Source organism: Psammomys obesus, unplaced genomic scaffold (genome assembly GCF_907164565.1).
Source record: "Psammomys obesus unplaced genomic scaffold, mPsaObe1.curated_primary_1811, whole genome shotgun sequence".
In the NCBI taxonomy this organism is placed as follows: domain Eukaryota; kingdom Metazoa; phylum Chordata; class Mammalia; order Rodentia; family Muridae; genus Psammomys; species Psammomys obesus.
Window position 1 is genome coordinate 1 of NW_026590455.1, and position 9,962 is coordinate 9,962.

At 40.5% G+C, this 9,962-nt stretch overlaps 1 long non-coding RNA gene across 1 annotated transcript; it reads right to left on the reverse strand.

The window, feature by feature from the left end:
* Nucleotides 1-1,033: 1,033 nt before the first annotated feature.
* Nucleotides 1,034-9,585, reverse strand: LOC129676879 (uncharacterized). The gene is made up of 2 exons (XR_008720139.1): nucleotides 4,289-9,585; nucleotides 1,034-4,132 (listed from the first exon to the last, which is right to left on the reverse strand). It is a non-coding gene; the product is annotated as an uncharacterized LOC129676879 (long non-coding RNA).
* Nucleotides 9,586-9,962: the final 377 nt, after the last annotated feature.

The following is a 9,962-nucleotide window of genomic DNA, read 5'->3' on the forward strand; positions in this document are numbered from 1 at the left end:
CACAGGTAAGAAATACTATGCAAGTGATCCTACTCACAGCTCAGCCACATCACCTGAAAGTTCCCTTTGATGTCTTTATCTCTGAAACTCTTTGGCAGAGCCACAATCCTATGCTGAAGATGATAGCACAAAACAATCTAGGCCTGACTTTGTTTACAGTTTTTGGACCCACCATAAAGAACTGAAGAATCCAAGAGAACCGGGGAGTACTGGTCTGCCCTGGAGAGAAATGCAGAAATTCTAGGCTTGTTAAATGAGATTCTGAAAATACCTAAAACTCAATCTAATGTCCGTTCTGGATCAGAAATCCCTAAGAGTCCTCCTAGACCAGCAGCATCAGAAATATCAAAGGTCACTCAAACAAACAAGCAAACCAAAAGCCAATTCTTCCCTTTCCCAGACCTAATTGAGACTAACATTTGAAAAATAAAGATTGAGGGACTGAATGAAAGTATTTCATCAACTTTGAAGTCTCAAGTAAACTCCGTTATTCTTATTACCATTATTTAAGTTTTTGAAACCCGCCCTGTGCCACATAAGGAACTAGAACAATGGTTTGCTCTGGTTCAATAATATGGTCAACATTCTTTGTGCAGGAGGACAGCATAAATGCTGATGTGTATGACAAGCCCACAACACATCTGTCTTTTTACACAATTATTTCTTGTACTTTTTTATATTAATTAATTAATTAATTCACTTTGTATTCCAGCTGTAGCCTCCTCTTTCCTCCCTTCCCAATCCCTCCCTCCCTCCCTCCCACCCTCATCTCCTTACTTTCAAGCAGTTCTGTTATGATAAAGAAATACTCAGTTCTAGGATTCTGTTTACATTGGCAATGATTTCCAACCATTGTTAATAATCTACCATTCACTAAATACCTTCTATGCTGCTTGATTCTCTGCTGTATATTTGAACAATTTCTTGGTAAGAAAAATAAAGAAAATACTGAAAATATTTTCACATAGTTGTAAAATTAGTTTTTTTTTTTTTTTATTTAATTTTGGACCCTAAAGAATCATGACATAAAAAATTCTTAACATATTTTCTTTATTTTGAATTTTTCATGGATTATACAATGGTAATAATCAAATTCATTATAATGCAAAAAGTTTTCCACCAAGAGCAAAAAATTCTGGTGTGGGCAATATGGCTTATGGTTAACAGAGCTTGCTTTCTTTCAGAGTTCCAGAGTTGAAATCAGTCATCTCCATCATGCAGCCCACAAACACCTATAACTCCAGCTTCAAGGGATATGATGTCTATGTCCCCCTGCCATGTGCACTTGCATGCACAGGGGTTGAGGTAGGGAGAGAAGAGAGGAAAGAGAGAAAATAAATGTTAAAACAATTGTGACAGTTTCAAACTGCTGGTAATTATTCAATGTTATAATTAGTATAGTAATATGAAGACCATGAAGAGGAAAGTTATTTAAAACTAGTAGTTTCAGTGTCAGTGGCTCTAACTTATGAAAGAAACCAAAATCACGTAAGTCAAACTGATTCCGACTGTTACCTGTAGTTACTTTGTATCAACCTCACTCCTCCCATAATGTTTAACTTTTGGTTAAACAGCTTCTAGGGGTGAAGCTCTGCCCTTCTTTTTAGAACCATCTATAACTGAAAGAAAAAAATTACAGCATCTGCACAATCAGAGGAGTGAAGAGCGAGCAATGAGTTCTAAACAGCACTGTGTGAGACTCAATGATGGTTGCATCATGCCTATTCTGGGCTATGGCACTGCTCAAAATCCGGAGGTAACAAAGCATATAGGGTTAAGGGTCTCATAGAAAACTAACATGATAGGTGGGAGTTGAACTCTCCTTTTTATCTCTGGTTCTCAGATTCTGCTAGCTAGACTATTCCATGTTAAGAATAGAAATAGCTAGAGCTTATCCCAACAGGGTCTTGTCATGCTTTTGATTGATTGTTCTGGACACTGTGTTTTTCATGTCTTAGTTTATTTCCCAGCTTCATTCTAAAGATAAAAGTCATTACTCCACAGAACCGCCTCATAGCCTCCTTGACTTGACATTAATAAAACTGGTAGTTGTTTATCTGCTTATTTCTACAATTCAGGACATCTTTCTTCCTTGCTTGCAATCAGAAAAAAAAAAAAACCAAAACTACAAAATAGGTGTGTTAAAAGTTACTGGAAATGAGAAGCATAGAATAACTGGTTCTTCTGTTCTGCAGGGAAGCCTCCAGGAATTCCTAGTAAATGTTGAAATTGGGATAAGTAGAATTTTTCAAGTGATACTGACAACTGTGGGAAATTTACATGAATGTAAAATATAAAACCTATGGAAGATTTTATGAACATTTGTGCTGATACAGATGATACTATGACAGGAAGTGGAGAACTTAGTAGCCTAAAAGCAAATTGATAGTCTAAAACCTTCTTATACTACTCAGCTGTGCGACATTAGACAAATTAATTTTGTGTTCATACTCAGACCTCTTTCATAACTGTAAAATGATGGCAAAACCTAATTGTTCTGAAGTAACCAAAGCAATGTGAATGGCAAGGCAGAACACAGTGTCCTACTAAAGTTTCACTTTGATAAATTCTTCACAGCTAAGAAAGGGATGGTGTTGAAACAGGAACATTGAAATCATCATTTTTTCATTGTAATTTTATTAGGAAACAACGTTTTCTAAATTATTAATCTGTATGGGCATGAATGTATTTGATGTTCTCTTTTGCCCATAAGAAATAAACTTTCAAGCCATTACCGAAATGTAAAGAAAAGGCAATAATTTAAAACTCTACCTTAGACACATCTCTGCAAAGAATAAACATGTGCTTTAAGTGATGATATTAATTTTACATTTCTAAATGCTAACTTGTAGACGATAAAATTCACCACCAGTAATTTGTTTTGTGACATGGAGTAAAGGTCTATGTTTCAAAGATTTAAAGTATCACAGCAGCTTTCACTTCAAGTCCTCTTACCAATCTCACATCTAGTGTTTTGTTTTCTAGTTCATAACTACTGGGAATATTAACTGTATGTTGACTGCCTCTGCTAGCAGTGAATATGTGTATCTGTTTTCCTTTGGGCAAGCAGAATATTTTGTGAGCTAGCATTGAAGTAAAGGTAATCAGTGCTTGGAGAAATTTTAGGATCCGATTTAAGAGATTTTCTTGTTGATGCATTTCTCACACAAATTTATATTTCAAGGCTGGTGGAATGAAAGCTCTGTGTCTTCCTTGGAAACATTCTCTTAAAAACTCCTTGGTAGAATTCTCATAGGAACCTGTACTGCATTACTTTCATACTTCTTTCCAGGAATATTTCCACTCTGCTCCTTTTATTTTCTAATATCACTATGTCAAATATATACCAGTGGGCAAGATGGCATAGTGGATAAAAGTCAAGCCTGTTGCCTGGAGTTCTATGCCCAGGACCAAGGACCAACATGGTAAAAAAAAAAAAAAAAGAACAACTAACACATGCAAATTGTCCTCTTATTCCCACAAGTGTTCTTAGTTCACTCTTCATGCATAAACGCTTACAGTCACATTCGCATACACATGCACAAGCATTGAGCACAGAGAGAGAGAGAAGAGAGAGGGGGAGGAGGGATGAAGAGAGAAAGGGGAGGGAGAGAAAGAGGAGAAGGGGAGGCTGAGAGAGGAGGAGAGAAGAAGAGAGAGAGAAGGGGAGAAAGGGAGAGAGAAAGAGAAGGAGAGAGGGAGGAAGAGATGAAAGATAGAGGAAGGGAGAGAGAAGAGAAGGAAAGAAAGGAGGAAGGAAGAGAGACAGAAAGATTGGGAAAGAGAAAAGAACAGAGACCACCAGGGTCTGGGGTGGGGTGACCGAGTTACTTAAGGTATATTTGTAAGCACATGCAGATTCCTCGAAATTCTTCCAGTAAATCATTTAACTCACTGTTCTTCTTCTTAGCCAATTATTAACCAATATTGCTCATGTGTGAAGAGATTCTTGATTACCAAATACTTTTATTAACAAAACGAGACCAAGACAAATATTGGCATGTGTTTATTGTTCCACATGCAGTAGCAATGATTGAATGTAACAGGGCACCAGACTTTAGCACAGCTGACTTCCTGATGGAAGTGCCATTCAGGCTCTAACTCAGCATGTAGACAGCACCACATGCCAAAGCTAAAAAAAAAAAAAAAAAAAAAAAAAAAAGCTAAAAAAGCTAACCATTCATGTTAACTGAAACATGTCAGCCCAAGATATGGTTTGTTTAAAAGATCACCCTGAAGAAGACTCAGTGCTATGCTGGGATCCTGAGCATGCAGTGTAGTTACCCACCAGCTAATAAAGGCTTTCTATGGGCTTAAGCCTATGTCCAAGCCATCTTCTCTGGTGAATACCCTGCAACATTTCTGGAGATTCCACTAGACCAGACTGAGGATCTCAAAGGCCTAGGAGAGAGGAAAAGTGTGGTAGTCAGTGGGCTCCTCAGAGGTGCAGAACCTGAGATAATCCAAGTACCCAGGGCTTTGTTTAATTGCTGCCTAAAGTTTCATGAAGGCTGACACCTCCACCCTGTTCTTAAAGAAATATGAGCCTGGGGTCAACCAATCTTCTATGCCAGAGGTTTATTAAGTGGTATTGAGGGAGTGGGAGAACAGGACATGGTGGGGAGAGAGAAAAAGAAAGAGGGGCACCGAGAGAGAGAGAGAGAGAGAGAGAGAGAGAGAGAGAGACCACATTTTGGGGTTGGCCCTTTAAGGGGCAAGGTAACCTTGCCTTCCAGGTGTGGCCACCTGGCCGGCGACACATGATGACATCATAAGTTGCTGGGTAACCCAGGAGCAGGTTGTGTTCCAAAATACTAACATTCCTCCCTTTTTCTATAATTAAAAAATGGGGAGCCTGGGCTGCTTTTTATAAGGTAAGTTAAAGTATATAAATTTAGGCTCATTGGAAGCAGATCTTGGTTGTCATGTAAGGCGTTGAGAAAGAGAGAATTATAGCAACAAAATGGTCATATTGCAAGGTCAAGAGTAAGGGAAGCCTCTGCCCTGGAAATTTTAGGGTAGAGGGTTGTCAATAAAGAGTTGTCAGCCATGCAAGGCAACAGGTAGGGATTGGGGAATGCTGGAAGAAGAACCTGGAGCCGCCTGTCCCAGTCCTGAAGCACACCATTTCAGCCTTTTGTTAACAACAAGTCAATAATGGGCATAGATTCTCTTCTGGATACTTCCTCCTTACACTGGGGGTGCTGTAGGGAGATCAAAAGGCTGAAATGTTGGCCAAGTCCAGGAAGAATAGGCTGTATTGATGCTTTCCAGGGTCTGCAAGAATATCCATGGCTGGGAAAGAAGGTGCAGGTCCAGCTTGTTGGAAGTCTGTGAGGTCAGAGTTGAACACCTGCAGCTTGTTGGAAGTCCATGAGGTCAGAGTTGAACACCTGTAGCTGCTTTGGCACTGTTGTGGCTATAGTAAACATCTGTGTCTGGCAGGACAGTGAAACACATATATAGGCAAAAATAAAGTTGAGTAGGTTATAGAAAAAATCCTGTAGGTATACATTGAAAACTTCTGGGAGAGCAAACAGAAATAGAAGGTTTGGATCAATGAGACTTGAACATGGGAACCTCTGTGTACCTGGGGGGAACTTTATTTACCCAATCACTGGCAATATTTAAAGAAGGCTTTGTTTTCAATCTGTCATTGAGATGAGGTTTGGTTACAGAAGCATGTAAACTTAGAGGCCCTGGTGCCAGCTGGCACTAGGTTTAGAAACTTAAAATTCTCAGGAGGACATCCTATCTGGAGGGATGGGCCTCTGGGCATCTCCCATTGGGGGCAGAAGTCAGCGACCTTCTAGAGGCGTCCCAATGGCAAGGTGTGACTCCAAGAAAGGGGTGCTACCTGGTCCAATAGCTCATCAGCTTTTGGCCAGGGACCGGGGTGCAGATGCCCACTGGGGCACGGCTGGGGCACAAAGGTTCACCTAGTGCTAGGTCTTGCCATGAGCGAGTGAGTGAGAGAGAGGGGGGGGAGAAAGGAACTGTGTGTGAGTGGGGATGTACCGCTCAAGGGAGAGTGAGGCCCTAAAATGGAGGTCAGGATAGAGGGTCAAACCTAGACAGTTAAGGCTACAGCTGGGAGGGTCCCTCCATCTCAAAGATAGTACGAAGTTGCAAGAGCTCTGCGATCAAGCTTCCCCTACCAAGAGAGGTGTTTATGCTGAGAAAATGGAGTGAACTCACCAATCTAGTGGCTGGTCAATAAGGAGGACTCACCAATTCAGCCAGTGTTGCATACAGTAAATAGCAGTCTGGTAGCCAGGAAAGGAAGTCCCAAAACCAGGGAAAGGGGAGGAGTCCCACCTTTTGAGATAGGCAATAAGTGCAGTACTTAGCTGGAGTCCAATTGACCTGAGAGGTGGATTTAGGTGGACTTTCTGCAGCTTACAAGAATTACTTTTAAGTTTTAAGACAGAGATAAAACTTTAGACATGTTAGTATCACAATTGTACTCTGCATTGTAGAAAAAGGCAGTAGACATACATATTTGTGTTAATAGCATAAGTATTTTTTAAAGTGAGCTCTGAAAATGCAATAGCCTTTTATCAAGTAAAAGGGAAACTCACTTGATCTTAACTTCTAGTATAAGTATACATATTATGGAGGCTTACAATCTTGAGTTTAGAACCATAATAGTACATGGTACAGTGGAATGTTTTTGTATCAGAGTCAGAGTAATAAATTAGAGCTCTATTGATAAAGGTTAAAACTCTGGACAGTCAATACAACAGTAGCATAACAACAGAAAGATATACTGAGCCTTTTTACCTACCCTGGACAGTCAATACAACAGTAGTATAACAACAGGAGGAAACATTAAGCCTTTTTACCTATTTAAGATACCTTAAATCACCTTACACCTTGTAACCTTTATAACTTGCATTTACCAACTTTAAAATATTTTTTAGGCCCTCAAACATTTTTAAGTTGTGTTACCACCCTTAAGACACATTTTTAGACTCTTAAACATGAAAAACTTGTATTTATATACCTTTAGGCATGTTTCTTGAGTCTGGACTGTGTTAGGCCTGAAAATAGCAGCTCTAGTGCTTAGGCTTAAGGCCTGTTGTCTCCTGCATATAAAGAGAACTGGGAAGGCACCTGAAGTCTCCCAACACAAAAGTTGGCAATATGTCCGTGGGATCTCATTCTGAGGTCAAAAACAGACCTGTGCGAGAGCTGTGGAGGTTGCTAAGTAAAGGAGCCATTCGTCCTCCGCCAGGCCAACGAGCTAGAAGGCTGGAAGTGTCTGTGGCTCTTGTGCTGGTTGAACCTCCATGGCTGGGCACAGAGGACAAGCCTGCTTGGGGCATTTTGACTTCCAGAGGCCAGTTTTCCAGCAGCCAGCTTTGGAATGTTGCAGCAGCAGCGGGACCAGCATCCACTTGGATACATTTGAAAATGTCACCTGGGGCAACAGACTTTTGGCTATGCAAACCTCTTCCCTTTTTTGTGGGAATGCCAGAAGTCTCAGAGTGCAGCAGCTAAGATCTAGAGCCAGGTGGGATGGCTCTTACTATTTTTACCAACTCCTATATGGTGACTCAACGACCATCCTCAGGTGTTTATTAAAAATTGCAGTGAGACCATGTTTGCATCTGTAGGACTATAAATGTGTATCTATGAGATGACTATTAACTTGCATTTGTTAACCATTAAATATTAGGACTTTAGGTTTTGTCCTTGCTAAGTTATAATCTTAAAAGTCATGAATATAATCTATTAAAGTGAGAGCACAAGAGTTTTTGTATGATTTACTATATAAAAGTTTATAGATTATAATAGTGTAAGGCTATACTACAGATAAATAACAACAATTTTAAGAGAACAAGAACAAGCTTATATTAACCTTTTAATAGCAGAGATACAGTAAATTGACCCAGTTTTATTATAATTGTATATTTTTAAAAATTAATAGATCTTAATTTAGAATATTGGTAAACAATTTGTACATAATAATGAACTCTTGAGCTATAAGTTTAAAACCAACAATTTAGCAGAACAGTATAAACCAATTTTAAAATTAAGCAAGTATATTCTAACCCTTTGATAGTAGGGATACAGCAAATTGACCCAGTTTTAACATAAATAAATACCTCTAAAATTAATAGAAATTAATTTAGAATATTGGTAAACAACTTGTACGTACTAATGAACCCCTGAGCAGAGCAGTATAAAGCAATTTTAAAATTATATTTGAACAACACATAAACCAACTTAATTTGAATAGATATTTATAACTTTAAAATTTTATTATTATATAAAATTTATTTGAAGCAGGGTTGAATCATAAGATAGTAAAATGTAACTTTGAATTTTTATAAAAATCCATACCAACTTGAAATGAGGCTCGTTGTTGTTGCCTAGTCTAAAAGATAAGATAAACAGTTAATTATGATTAAGACTTATAAATGCAAACTGAATGAGAAAATTATATAAAGCATTAGGTAAGGAATTTAAAATATAAGAGTAAAGAAGTGTACATAAATCAGGGAGAAAAGTTTTTTTTTTTTTTTTTTTTTTTTTTTTAAGCTTGGAAACAGCCTCCTAGAAGAAAGCACGTGGCTAGAAGCAAAATAGGGCTAGAAGCAAAATGAAAGCAGCTTGGTGGTGGTGGGGGGAAACACATAGCAAGAGAGAGAAGGCAGTAGCAGGCACCATAGTAGCAGAAGTGAAACTCAGCTTGGTGGGGGAGGGGGAAGCACATGGAGAGATGGTTTCCTGCAGGGCGCACAGGAGGCAGGGCCTCTTTGCCCAAACCTAAGATGGCATTGTGCCATATTAAGTGAAAGGTTAAGCTACAGTTTCGCCCACTTCCTCCCAAAACCAAGATGGTGCCGAAAATCTCGTGAGATTTTAAAATCCCTCGGGAGATTTAAAAGTTTTGCAGCTGTGCTGGGTTTTTTAGAAATTCCTTACCAAGTTTTCCAAAGTTGATTTTTGTGTTGTGTGCGTCTCCACGACTCTAGAGCAATGGCCGTGGTGGGGCCTCTCTGTCGGTCACCATGCAGGCAGGGGAGCACAGCCACAGCAGGAGCAGGCAGCCGCTGGGTGCCCAGTACCACACGCCTCGGCGCCGTGTGCCCCTGCAGCCTGATGGTGTTCCTCCGAGGCTGCACTGAGCATCCCCAGTCACGAACCAGAACTGGACCTGCATCGCCACACCTCTCAGAGAGCCCCAGCCATGGTGCCAGATTGGAGCATGGGCACCAGCTGCAGGGGAAGGACCCAAGCCTGGGGAGTGTAGAAGCAGCCTGGGGAAATGGCTGTGCACGGGCATGAGGGCAGTTGAGAGAAAAATAGAGATTTTTAGGAGAAAATCTGTTGTAACAGTCCTATCCGAAGTCTGAAAGGGGCCCTAGCTAAGCTAAGGGAGCCCTTCCCGAGTCACGGCACCAATGTTAGTTATTATTTAAAGAAACATGAGGCTGGGGTCGCCCGATCTTCTATGCCAGAGGTTTATTAAGTGGGTATGTGTACCCACCTGCAGGACTAGTAATTCGTGGGGTCTCCAAAGAGGACCAGGCCTGAAAGAAAAATGGGCAAGAGAGAAGAACGGACTCAAGCAAATGTGCACTTGTCAAGAGTCAAATTTTATTGAACCAGAGCAGGCTTTTAAGGCCAACCTTAGATAGGGGCGGGGCGAGGGAGGAGCACAGTGTAGAACACTCAGGGAGGGGTAGGTTGGAAAATCTTACTCTAGAATTTCTGAACTCAGGGAGGGGCAAGGTGGAAGTTACAAAATCTTCTTGGCCCGGGGCCCGGAACACTTTGCAGTTATCTCGGGAAGTCATGGTACAGTTAGCACCTTTCTGCAACTGTCAAGCAGGATGTTGGTCAACCAGGTGCAGCAGGGTGGGGGGAATGAGAAAAGGTCAGAAGTTTCTTAGGGCTTGTCTCCAACAGGTATGGAGGGAGTGGGAGAACAGGACATGGTGGGGAGAGAG